At 37.3% G+C, this 14481-nt stretch overlaps 1 protein-coding gene across 1 annotated transcript in view; it reads left to right on the top strand.

The window, feature by feature from the left end:
- Positions 1-4644: 4644 nt before the first annotated feature.
- Positions 4645-14481, top strand: part of st6gal2a (ST6 beta-galactosamide alpha-2,6-sialyltranferase 2a) — a 111555-nt gene continuing 101718 nt past the window's right edge. The window contains exon 1 of the mRNA XM_073845405.1: positions 4645-4832. The gene's annotated coding sequence lies outside the window, so the exon portion shown is untranslated. The remainder of the gene's footprint in view (positions 4833-14481) is intronic.

The following is a 14481-nucleotide window of genomic DNA, read 5'->3' as shown; positions in this document are numbered from 1 at the left end:
ACAATCTCTCTGTCCCTATGGTTACCGTTCCTCATTCGGCTCTCTAACTGCCCTAATTATCATCCTTAAACACAACAAACAGAAATAAATCAGGGCACTGGGCAGATGTAGGGAAACATTAGCAGTGAATTTCCTTTCTTTTCTGCTTGCGAGTTGCCGGAATGAATGGAAATATTAAACAGATGCAGAATATACTGTTCTGCAGATGATTATAAGGATGATGTTGTTGTTGATGATGATAATAAAGCTGATTGGAGAGTTACTGGTGGCTGTGATGATAATGAAGACGCTAAGTGATTGTGATCACAATAATGCTGCTATTCAACAGAAGGAACATGAGAAGGTACCCCTGCTTGATGTTTATTCTTTGATCCAAGTTTGAAGGTTATGCTAATGCGGATATGAGAGCATATGGGAAACAGAGAATAAACTATGTAGTAAGCTATTAGACTGCAGGATCATTTACCACAGCGGTGAACGAATGGCTTGTGTTGTTGATAAATAACAGTTGGTCATCCAGTGGAAAAGTCTCATTACTTTAGGCCCTCACTACATAATGTGCTGTCTCCAAAAGTGCTGAGACTTTAAAGCGCCTCATCTTTGATGTGAGCACAGAGGAAGAAAATAGCTAGAGCAGTAACATTTCTAAGGTACAGGATGCAGGAGCTCAATAGATTTGAAAGGTAATGAGGCGGAAAATACTGAAGTAGAAGCTATAACTTTGTTCTGCTACCAACAAGTCGGCCCAGTGAGAGGCGAGGAAAGTGGGAGGAAAGGAGAGGAGGCTTTGACTAATGAGGGATTACCAGGAAGGGAGGGATAAAAGGTGGAGAGATGCCTTTAAAGGAGGCTGAATGTTCAGGATGAGAGTCTAAACCAGGTTTTAAAGGGATTTTTACCCAAAAATGAAAATGACCCCATGATTTACTCACCCTCAAGCCATTCTAGGTGTATTTGACTTTCTTATTTCAGACGAATACAATCTGAGTTAGATTTAAAAAATGACCTGGCTCTTCCAAGCTTTATAATCGGAGTGAATGAGTGTTGAGATTTTGAAGTCCAAAACAGTGCATCCATCCATCGTAAAAAAGTGCTCCACATGGGGTTGCGATGGGGTTTATAAAGGTCTTCTGAAGAGAATCGATGCATTTGTGTAAGAAAAAATATTCCTATTTAAAACATCTCTAGCTTCCACTAACTGTCGTACACAAGAAAGTGGTGTTCCAGCGGATGACGTAGAATGTAGGCGAACGTGGTGATGAACGCAGAAGCACAGTGGAGAGAGCAAAACAAAACAATGGATTTCGATACAAGTCAAGAGGAGACTAGTTTTCCTTTGCTGTAAACAAAACTTGGTTGTCGCATATTGGCCTACGCCTACGTCTTCTGCTGGAACACCACTCTCATTAATGCTAGAGATTATGGTTTATAAAATTTTAAATATGGATATTTTTCTTACACAAATGCACGATTCATTTCAGAAGGCCTTTATTAACCCCCTGGAGCCATGTAGAGCACTTTTATAATGGATGGATGCACTTTATTTTGCTTCAAAATCTCAACACCCATTCACTGCCATTATAAAATGCTTTATAATGGACTTTTTTTTTTTAAATAACTCAGACTGTATTCACGTGAAAGAAGAAAGTCATACCGTATACACTTAGGATGGCTTGAGGGTGAGCAAATCATGGGGTAAGTTTCATTTTTGCGTAAACTATCCCTTTAACCCAGAAAACTTAGTCTTGGCTCTTTTGAAACCAAGGTTTCAGCCGAAACTGTATTATTAAATTATTTCATTCACATGTTGTTGTACATTTTTCTTATTTTGCCTAAATTTCATATTTTTTACAGAAGCTACAGAAGATACTTACATTTTCCCAAAAGACAAAATAAATTAAATTTACCCTGATCTTAAATTCAGGCTCTTTATGGGATAAAAGAGCTGAATTAACATGCAGTATATCAGCTGTGCATACTCAAACGCACATGGTTAAACATAATCTTTTTTTCTTCTTTTTTTGCACGCAGGTGTTCAATGGCAATGTCAAACAAATGGTTCAATTTTCTCATCACCCTGGAGGAGCAATTGTACACTCTCTCCCCTCGTCGTCATCAACACTACCAGCGTGGCGAACATTGTCATCTAGGTCTCTCTCCACCGATGACCTTTGCAATTAAATAACACATGCAGTCATAGCTGGAATTTCACTGCATCAGGGTAATTGTGCTGCCAATGAAGCAATCACTTGTAATGGCACACAAATGAATGAATAACCGCAGACTGGCAAGACATTTACTTATTGACATTTAGTAATGAAACAATTAAGAGGCAGACTGTTTGCACCAGAGGAGGTTAGCTTGTGCTTTACCACAGCGTATCATATAGCACACGCTTCCTGCCATATCGTGCCCTGCATTTTTTTTTCATGAAAACATTAGTTCAGATGACACAGCAGTTTTTGAACACATGCATTGCATGATTTCCGAATCTTGCAAGGATCGTTTTAAGGCTTTGTAAGTGGGTATGACCTAATAAATTAGCTGTTATTAGCCACAATTTGCTACATGCTAGTCTCACCTTAAATATAGGCATATGCAGTAAAAAAGTAAAAAAAAAAAAAAAAAAATAGACAAGTACATGTTACAGTAATCAGCATGCAGACCTTATTTGTTGTTGCAAAGGAGGTGGGTGTGTTTTTGCTGCTTTTACATGAAGATGGAAATAAACAAGTAATCTAAAGTATTTATGAATAAATGTCACCAAATACACAAGAAAACTTAGGCACACATCTTTGTGATGTTGTTTCAGGTCAGCATTTCTACCCAGCAATGATCACCATTGGCTGCTGGAATAGAGTTGCCATGCCATGAGGTTAGTTTGTAGGCTAACCCAGAAGGATGATTCACTGTGGGTTTCCTCAAAAATCTTTAAAGTTTTTTTTTCTTTTTCTTTTTTTATATAATCTGTGGATAGCATAGTTTGAAGAGACTCTACACTCATAAAGCTTGTGAAAAAGAACTACACTTTAGCATACTTAAAAAAAATAGTGTCAGTTTTGCAGATATACTGTGCTTGGTTCTCGACTCTAGCCCTTGAGGTCCACTTTTCTACAGCAGAATTACTTTTATAGTCTTTGAAATATGGTTGAAGTCCACTGTCGAACATACTGACAAGCACTTAATAGTAATTTAAACTATTCTTTATTGTCATGCTTTTGAAATGTATATGTCAATTATTTTAATATATTTGTTTTTGCATATTTGTAATGAAGGAGCTGCAGTTTAGTATATTTTAAAATATTAACTTCAAATATTATATCAAAAGGAGAATACACAACCAGTCAAAAGTTTTTGAACAGTAAGATTTTTATTTTTTTAAGAAGTCTCTTCTGCTAACCAAGCCTGCAGATCAAAAGTACAGCAAAAACAGTAAAATTCTGAAATATTTGTACTATTTAAAATGATTCTCTATTTAAATAGATTTTAAAATGTAATTTATTTCTGTGATTTCAAAGCTGAATTTTTAGCATCATTACTCCAGTCACATGATCTTTCATAAATCGTTCTAATATTCTGATTTGCTGCTCAAAAACATTTATTCTTATTGTTGAAAACAGCTGAGTGATTTTTTTTTCCAGGTTTCTTTGATGAATAGAAAGTTCAGAAGAAAAACATTTATCTGAAATAGAAATCTTTTGTAACATTATAAATGATCAATTTAAAGCATCATTTCTTTTCCAGAAAAAAAATTATATATGTATATAATATAAATATTGATATTGATATTAATTATAATAATAAATATTTTTGAACAGCAAATCAGCATATTAGAATGATTTCTGAAGGATAATGCGACACTGATTACTGGAGTAATGATGCTGAAAATTTAGCTTTGATCACAGAAATAAATTACATTTTAAAATATATTTAAATAGAAAGCAGTTATTTTAAATACCTAAAAAAATTATAATTTTTTACTGGTTTACTTTGGATCAAATAAATGCAGGCTTGGTGAGCAGAAGAGACTTTAAAAAAAAACATTACAAATATTAATGTTCAAAAACTGCTTCAATATACACTTAAGGATGAAAACATACTATTATATATACTATAAATGAAATGTACTATAAAGTAAAACATTTTATTTTTGAATATTATATTCAAGTAGTTTTTGAAAGTGCACAACGTTTAGTAAAGGGGACATTTTTTTCCCACAAGGGGACCTCAAACATGATTACTGAAACCGCTCGGTATTTTAGCAAAACGAATTTTCAATATTATCCCGTAAAAACGGTTGTGTAGATCGGTAAGAAAGCGTATATCTGCTAAAAGTTAATTTTCCTAACTGCATAGCCTAGATGTCCAAAAAAAGACACGTGGTCTTAAACAATCGCTCACGGCAACCGCTCGCTTAAATGCTTTTTGCATATGAGCTATACATTAAAAATAGTAAAAGAAACAAAAACAAAACATGCCTAGAGACCCTCTATACGTTTGTACGATATTCGCTATATCACCTTGAAACCTCGCTAATCCAATAGAGCGGCTGAGATGGTTAGAGCGCCGCTGTCAATCAAACTCTCTGTTTAAAGAAGCAGCTCGGTGACTCCGCCCCTCCGCAAAACTCATCTGATCAAACACACCGAGAGCTGGAGGAATCAAAGACATCGACTACACGGTCCTCCGTTACCGCTGGAGCAGCACCGCCAATCCCACAGCGCGCCTCCAGCTCTCTCTTTATCAAAGCACGCAAACAATAGCGGCTGGAAAGGATCGAGAGGAATATATTTCCCTCTTAACAGAACAATGAACGCGGGCTGATTTCTCAGGTAAGCCGCGCTCCCACTCCGTTATTAGCAGCGATTTGTCAACGCAAGATGTAATAGCTCTCAAATCACGGCGGTTAGTTGACTATATAATGGAAATTATATTAGGATACGGTTAGGTTTTTTGCATCATTGTTTTTTATTGAGCTACATTCATGCTCGCAGTCATCTACTCCACGTTGTTCTGTCGCCTCTGTGGATACAATGTAGAAATAGACGCGGTAGGATATTATTTGTAGCGGGTGATACAGCTGTGCAGTGATGGCTGCACAACAACTGAGTGCTTTTGCTTGTAAACCCCGTGTTCGCGTTCAAAACACACGCATTGTTGAGTTCAGTGTGCCTCATAACCCTTTCCCCTCTGTGTTCACTGGCGCTTCGTTTGCTATGCATGCTGAAGTTCAATTAAATACCTCACGGCAGCCCCGAAGTGCAGTCTGATGGCATCTACAGGATATGCAAGACCCCTTTATCTGCCAGGTGAGCAGGCTGGGGAGAACATGTGCTGGTTGTGTGGTAGGGGTGGAAGTTTTAAATGAGTAACGTTAGGTTCACTTCCATATTTCAGTCTTGTAAGATCCTCGAAACATGCATACATGGATGCATGCATGCGTGTGCTTGTGTGTGTAGATGCATCGATACATGCAGAAAATGTCCTTTGTTAGGATGGAATTGAAAGCGAGTATTTTGATCGGGTCTTCTGAAATACGGTCTCCGTTGTTGTTCAATAGAAATTCATTTTCCAGTTCTATACATTATTTGTTTAAAAAAAATCATTTTATATATGTATATGTATATGTGTACCGATGGTGGCTACACAAGCTATACACTCATTCAGGTTTGATTGTTTCTAAAGTCATTTCAAGTTCATATTTATCGAGTGAGTTTATTAAAGTGTTTAATTAGCCAATTTCACTGTCATCATAATGGTATGTAAATATTTTCTATAGTGTTTTCATGATGTGTCATCAATTGGCCATAATGGCAGCACTGAACGTAAACAATGCTATTGACTTGAATGTAATTAGCTTATTTTGCTGATTATTGCTGCTGAAAATGATCAATTATTGTCATGTTTTGCTGTACTAATTGGCTAGAATAAAAAAAAAAAAAACATTTTGGAGTATTATAGACTGCCAAAAGTTAGAACAAATCAAGGAGAAGAGTGCAAAAAAACTGTCTGAGAAACAATAGGCGTTTGTGGTTGGACTAATCGGACAGGATTTCCAGGACAAGAATCTTGACAGCGTTCGTGTTCTTATTTCCGGTCAGGTAGGTGAAATATTAGGCTAATATCTTAATGAATACTGCTTGTTTGTATCTTTGCCACCTATTAACCCTTTCCTGCTTCCTAAATCCTTCTCTATGTGATGTAGCCGTTTCCACGTTTTAGACAGCATAAATTAGCAGAGCGATGTATTCAGTAGTACATTAACTGTGCAGTCCATGCTGTTGTTTACATCTGAGATTGATTTCTAGTTTATTTCAACTATTAAAAGCACATTTTTAATATTCACAATAATAATACTGGTCTACTTGCATTATTGTGATCAATTCTGTATCGTTCGGGCAGCTGTTTACACGTCATAGGTTGCCGATGTATGATGTGCTTATCCTCAGGTGATGAAAAATGTATTGGTGTTGTTGTTAATTATTTTGTATAGCCACATCAAGAGCAGTAGAAGACTATGGAGGGTTTATGTATGAGTTTGTCTGTGAATCTGGGCTTAGTGGCTGAATGTAGGCGATTTTCCAGCATGACAAGAACAACAAGCAGTGTGACAGACTCAATCCAGATGAAGTCACAAGAACAATGGGACATTTTCTGGTGTGGAGAAAAAACTGCCTATAATAGGAAATAGTGTCTAGAGACTATGGATGCGGTTTTACGCTAGCAGTAGCACAACAACAAGACCAGATAGAAAGCCTGCACTGTGCAAAAAGCAAAACCACATATACACACTGCAACCCTATATAAGAGACTAAATAAGATAATGCATTTAAAAAATAAAATCAATCTATTAAGTATTGACGTACTGCGCTGTTTAATTCCAGACATTCATACTGAATGGATTGCAGTGTTTTGTAAGTGCTTTGTGTCCTGTGATGCCAGATGGAAAATTTGGTTATTAAGTAAAGTCTTAATGACTTCTAGGTTTGTCATAATGTTGAGTTTAGAATGCAGTTGCTAAAATACAAAGAAAAATATATAATCAACGATGATCTGTTAAAACAAGTTATCTGCAATCATATACCAGTCTTGCATTAACGTGGCTCGTGAGTCCTGAGATATCCCGATTCCAGGCCAGCTCTCAGAGGAGAGACCGAACAATCTGCATATGAAAACACTGGCTGTAGATGCTGTAGGATTGCTGTTGGAGTACGTTTTTCAAATGAAACCTGACACATACAGGCTGTATTGTCCACTAGGTCAGATAAAAGTTTCAGATATGTGGCTTATTGACCGTCACTGCATCTTGCAGTTCCTGATCAATGATCATGCGGGTTTTATGTTGTATAGATTGTAAGTGGGGTCAATGGGACACTGTTGTCTTTTAATAGTTTTCAGGTCTTATATGCTCAATATGCATCATGTAACATGTTATAGCGGTTTGTTGTTAGCATCATCTAGGACTCTACAAAAATAGGATTTCACGCTGGTCTAATATATGTGCATTTCTCATTTTAACATGCAAAGTTTCTTCCGCATTTCGCAGTTTCAAAAATCCCCTATGGTAGCTACATGTAGTTAACGATTGGTAACATATTGGTGGTGACCGTTTCGTCAACTGGATTGAAACCATATTGTGGTGTTGTTTTAATAGTGTGGTACTAATATAAGCTTTAATTTAGTTATTTTTCAATCCTAAACACCTCATATTCATCCTTTCTCCCTCTCTTGAACCTTTTATGTCTATAATTGGCCACGGGGTTTTGTTTTGCATGTTGAATGTGACATTGTCTCACAGCAGACTTGCATTTTTCCTTTTTTGAAGCAATACAGCAGTCTTGGTTGTGTGGGTGTTTTTCACTATTGAAAAAAAGAGAACAGCAGAGCCGCAATCAGGTTGAGGTAATTAGAAAAGGCAGCAGGGTGAAGAACTTCAGCACAGCTGATTTGCAGATTTAATCAGTCATAAGTCATTACATCCCAGTGTACACAAAGAATATCAGTGAAATGTAATTACCACACAACATCCGCTGTAACCATAACCAGCCAAACAATAAAATCACTTAACTAGTACAAGGTCATTTCAGAAGGACAGCGCAAACGCCAGAGCAGGAACAGACAGCGTAATGGATGCTATCACACACTAGCCAAAATCTCAGTTCTTCATTGTTCATTCACCAAAGGTTTTGTGGGCTATTTGAGCACAATTTGTCCTGCCGTTTAATGGTGCAGCTACCCATTTGTTGAGGCGTATAATACAACACTAGTGTTTTTGCACAGTCTGATGTCTACTGATGACAGTTTTATGTTGTTGACTGACTGGGTGTTTTAAAAGAGGTTTCTTTGTGTCTTTCCAACGCAAAAGGTGTCTGTTTGTCTTGGGGAACACGAATGAAGATATTTTTAAAATTCTGTTATTATTTTTGTCCATCCATTGAAATTCCACACAACTAAAAAAATGTACAAAAATGTACGTCTTAGCAGTGTGTGAACACAACCACCGTACAATGATTCAAAAATCCATTCACTCCTTTTTTCTTTTTTTAATCCCCCAAAATACTAAACCATCCCAATTAATCAAGCCATTTTGATATTCTGGGCAGTATGATGTTATACTGCTCAGGCCCTGCCCAAGAACGCTGACAGACTGTCCTGTATTTGCATATTTCCACCCTCTGCCAGTTGTTCGCCATTTTCTCCGCGCTCAGCTGTAGCGACAACAAAGTCACGTAAGCAATGCAGGTGTTTTGCACTTGGATGTAAAAGTGAACATAAGAGTCTTCATTTTCTTCTGACATCAGAGCCACTTAGGCTATGTCTACACCAATGCATTTTTATTTTAAAACGCATGACTTTTGCTACGGTTACGCCTATCGTTTACACTACTTTGATGTTTTCGATAGGGTTGTTCCGATTCCGATACTAGTATCGGAAATGCCGCCGATACCACAAAAAAATCTAGCATCGGAATCGGCGAGTACTTGAACCCACGTACCGATCCGATACCATTTTCTTAAGATATGTTATTCCCGCTAGCAAATCAGAAGCCAGTTCTTCTTCGCGGCTCAGAATGCAAACAGTGTTGCCACAAGCAACCACTGTTTAGAGCAGCGAAGAAGAAATACAAATGTGCTAGCAGTTTGTCCGCTAAAACGGCGGCATGTCTCATATGTAGGGCTTTATGATTTCTGCGATGCGGAAAACACGGACGGAATCGCGGAATCCAGTCAAAATGGAACTTACAGTTTAACGCGGAACGTCACGGAATTTGTCAAAGTTTGATGCATTAATCAAAGGTAGTTCATTACACTTAAATCAAATCGTGATATGGACTAATATTAAGCCAAAAACCGACTGTTTAAATATGAATTAATGCGTGGTTCTGTGTTAATGAATTGTACAGGCGCGTGGTTTGTTTACTCCCTGTTTCTGAAGCGCGCGGGACACTTGCGGTAATATTAAAGGGCTCCAGACTGTGACCAATTTTTCTGCCAGTGTTACTAATTTTCGTGAGCGGTCACACTGGCGCGACCACCGCGTTGTTCAACTTATAAGCTCTGCCATTTCTGTCTCAGATGAGAAACATAAAATGGCACGCGAAACGAAAGTGAAACTAACACGACACGTTGGAGCTGCTCAGCGCTGACCGTTTATCAGCTTGGACTGCAATGCAAACAAACTTGCACAAACCCCGAACAGCTTTATTCGGGAGCCAACGTTGATTTTGCAACACTGTTACTGCTGCGAGATGCAGTGAGGAGCATTTGAAAATGCCGCACAATGAATAAGGTTGCTGCGAGATCTAGTGAGAATCTTTCAAATTCTGGCCAAAATTCTCTGTTATAAACAGGGCTGATGTACGTCAGAAAACCAGATTAGTAATACTAACTATATGAAAAAATATTACTGTCAAATGTATGTCATATAATAAAAATACTCTAGTTCACTGTATATATCATTTGTTTTATTAAGGAATAAGTCTGAAGCACACAATTAAATTAAATTATTAGTATTATCTACAGCTGTATATACAATTACACACCCAGGTATCGGATTAGTATTTGGTATCGGCCGATACCCCGAGCCCAGGTATCGGAATCGGTATCGGGAAGGAAAAAAGGGTATCGGAACATCTCTAGTTTTCGACCTTCGAAAATGGAGATTTTCGAAAAATGCTGCAGACACTATTTTAGTTTGAAAACTCCAGGGTTGGGTTTCAGTGTAAACTGATTAAAATGGAGACTTGAAAACCTATGGCATGGCTCCCACATTGGCTCTGCATATCCTTGATGACCATGTAAACGATAACATCATGCATCTAAAATACTCTAGTTCACTGTATATATCACGAATGTTTGTTTTATTAAGGGATAAGTCTGAAGCACACCATGAAATAATTCTATCAATTCGTATAGGGTTAGTAGTATCTACAGCTGTATATAGAAATACACACCCAGGTATCGGATTAGTACTCCGTGTCGGCCGATACCCTGAGCCCAGGTATCGGTAAGGGAAAAAGGGTATCAGATAGGGGTGTGACGATATCTCGCGATATTCCGGTGTGTCGTGAGAACGTGACGATATCATTGCAAAATATTTTGCAGTTTACATTAGAGCTGCTTGACTACTCCTTAAAATATCACAATCTCTGTTCAAACACCCATGCGATCTTATGAATGACAAGGATTCAGCGGTGTCTATTACAACTGATTCACGCGCTCCACTGACACTAACGATGTGAAAGTTATTGAAGACATTCAAATCTGCATTCTTACTGCTGTGGTTTCAGTCTTTTTAACCACATAATCATCATCATTTATTTGTTACAGACATTTAAATAACATAAGTACTGGGATAAAAGCTTATAGTTGGGTACAACACTTATTGTCTACAATAGCGATCAAAACGAAAGTATATTCTAACACGTAGAGTAGTGTTGTCACGGTACCAAAATTTCAGTATTCGGTACCAATACCAGTGAAAATCCACGGTTCTCGGTACCAAAGTAAAACACAGTAACATTAATTAAACAACGCACTATTTTTTATTAATAATGTTAAACAAAATAAAATGTAAAAACACTGATTTCATTCTTTATACTTTAATACTGTAAAATTTTGTTTCAAGTTTTTCCACGAGTAATAAAAGTATTGCAAACATTTAAGTAATTAAATAACAACAAAAAAAATTACAGGCATTAAAAAATGAAAACAAGCTTCACCCAAAAGTTTTTGTCATATTTCTGCTGCTGCTGAAAAACATCTGTAACTGTTGTCTGTTTTAGAGTTTGCTGGGGTGTTTCATGATCTTCCTCAATCTGCAACTGTAAGAAGAAAGTATAATATACTTAAGGTAAGCAGTGGGCTAAGTCTGACCAGATGCAACATTAGATCATTGACACCAGCAAAAATATTAATTTTCAGTTAATAACAAACCTCAGCTTTTATAATAAATTTAGATAAGATTACATATATTAAGCCAAGTGTCTATCACAGATGGAAACTGCAGTAAAACACTTTACAATAAGATTTAATTTGTTAGATAACATGATTTAACAATAAACAGAAGTTACATTGAAACTAGTCCTCTTAAGGTAGGCTAATTTAAACATTTACTAATGCGTAAAATCATTTAAATGTGTTAAACATGAACAAACATGAATGATCATGTGTTTGTATTAAATAACATTCACAAACATTAATGTTGTAAAAATATGTTTGTCACATACTCTATTTATGTTAGATGATGCATGAATTTGATCTTATTGTAAAGCATCACCAAACCAAACAGGAGATTAAACGTGTTTTAACTGCTAGAGTTATCCAGCCAAGAATAAGAAAGTTTTCTGACAGACTGATATTAAGGACATAAACATTGTTAACGACACACATATTTTGGATACACAGGTTTTGTGTGTAAAAGTAGTAAATACATCATGTCCTTCTTTTTTTACCCTAATAAAAGTTAAAGGAGCGTTAAATAGTTCAAAATCGTTAGCCGCACTTATGCTAACGACTAACTACACATACGGTGATGTTTATTTCAATCTGACATTCAAATTAAAATATGCAGTAATGTTCGTAACAGAAGCTCTAACTATGAAATTTGATTGCCTTACTTGAACTTTCATTTGATCCTGGATTCGGTCTTTAAGGTTTTGTCAAGTTTGATGTGTTTCCTACTTTTGAGAGACGACATACTTTGCAAATAGTGTTACGCCCCCGTCTAGGGTGGGGGTGCAACATGAAAGAGTGCAAGGACGAAGTAAATGAATTAACAATGTTTTAATGAAAATAATGAAATTTACAATACAGACGGGGGAATTATGTCTTCAGGAGCCGACCAGGCCAAAATAACAAACAAAAATAACTAACAATTGAATACCTCTAAATTACCTATTTACAAAAGAAAAGAAAGGAAAATACAAATCACTTCCCTAACTCCCTGTACAGAAAAACAGTCAATAAAAGAATCAAACAAAAAATGGCGTCGGTCTCCCTACCTCCCCAATAATACTGTCTACAATTATTTAAAGATCAGCAGTCAAATCCAGTAAGGGCAATCCAGAATCAGAGTCAAAAACAGGCAGAAGTCAGAATTACAAAGAGGGCTAAGAACACTAACAACAAGCAAACTCACTCTGTTACACACTCAAATATTCACACACAGATTCTCAATCTTACTAACACAGGTGACTAGCTAACAGCAAGGGCGAAGTAACAAGCAAACGAGCATCAGAGCTATCAGAGCTCCAGCAGGAAGTGAGGGTGGAGTCTTTATAGGCAGCAGGGAGTCAGCTGACCAGGCAGGGTGTGGCATCAATTAGGCTACAGGAGCCAATCAGCTTCGTCCTGCACAGAAAGACGCAAAGCACTTCCCAAAACAGAGAAATAAAACAAAAAGGGACGTAACACCCCCATACACAAGATTAAACATGTTTCAGGTTTATACACAAACTCTTGACAGCGAATCAGCAATAACATTATCTTTGCCCTTTTTATACTTGATGTCCAAGTTAAAATCTTGACAGACTAAAGCCCAACGCATAAGTCTTTGATTTTTGTTACAAAACTTTTGCAAAAATACAAGAGGGTTATGATCAGTAAAAACTTCAACAGGTTGGGAACTTGAACCAACGTAAACTTCGAAGTGCTGCAAAGCTAACAAAAGGGCGAGGGCTTCCTTCTCAATTGTACTGTAGTTACATTGGTGGCGATTGAATTTCTTAGAAAAGAAACACAAGGGATGATCAACTCCATTTTTATCTTCCTGTAACAGTACAGCACCGGCACCAGTACCACTAGCATCAACCTCAAGTTTAAAAGCTTTTGAAAAGTCGGGAGCAGCTAAAATTGGGGCACTACACAACAAATTCTTCAAAGAATCAAAAGCAACCTGACACTGAGGGGACCAAACAAATGGAACAGCTTTACGGAGGTTATCAGTAAGTGGTTTCACTACGTCAGAAAAATTCCTACAGAAACTTCTGTAGTATCCTGCCATGCCCAGGAAGCGTCGGAGTTCTCTTTTTGTTTGAGGTACAGGAAAGTTAACAATGGCAGTAACTTTGGCTTCTACCGGTCTTACGGTACCCTGGCCGACTTTCTTTCCTAAATATTGAACAGTAGCATGACAAAATTCACACTTGGCAAGGTTGAGTGTTAAATTGGCTTCCTTAAATCTAGTGAACACTTCTTCTAATGTTTTCAAATGACCTTCCCAGGTCTCTGAATAGCACACAACATCATCAAGATAAGCTTCACAATGGTTCACATTGGACAGTACTTTACACATCAAACGTTGAAACGTTGCTGGAGCGTTTCGAAGACCGAAGGCTAACACCTTGTATTGAAGAAAGGCATCTGGAGTAGCAAATGCTGAAATTTCTGAGGCACGTTCTGTAAGTGGCACTTGCCAATAACCCTTAAGCAAGTCTAATTTGGTTACAAAGTTAGATCTTCCAATTCTGTCTATACAGTCTTCTATTCGTGGAAGGGGATACGAATCTGCTTATTTGATGATCTATGATGTTCGCTTTCTTCAGCCGCAAATCCACAATATTTGGAGCATGCCTGGCTCTTTCTTGTCAACAAGTGGATTCAGAGCCACTGCACCGGCCGTGCTTTATGAAGAGAGCGCAACTGTGCAATGCGCACCTTTCGCATAGCACGCTAAGAACCGGGTTGACCGGATAGTCGGTACCACCGGTACTTAAGAAAACCTGGTACCGTAACGTTTTAATTTAAGTACCGACTTGGTACCGAAGTACCGGGACTTTTGACAACACTAATGTAGAGTAATGTTTATTCTCTTCCAGGAAGTGGCGACAACTGCACGTTTTAAAAGTATTTGTTCATTTTAAGCAATGAACATTCTGTCAGAAACACAAGTAAATTACGTAATTTGTTTAGATTTCTATTCCTTTTTTTCTTCAGAATGGAGATCTCCAGTTTATAAAAGAAAATAGTTTTTCAATTTATC

This window comes from Garra rufa, chromosome 8, assembly GCF_049309525.1.
Source record: "Garra rufa chromosome 8, GarRuf1.0, whole genome shotgun sequence".
Classification (NCBI taxonomy): domain Eukaryota; kingdom Metazoa; phylum Chordata; class Actinopteri; order Cypriniformes; family Cyprinidae; genus Garra; species Garra rufa.
The sequence above is the reverse complement of the archived record's forward strand: the minus strand, read 5'-3'. Positions and strand labels throughout refer to the sequence as shown.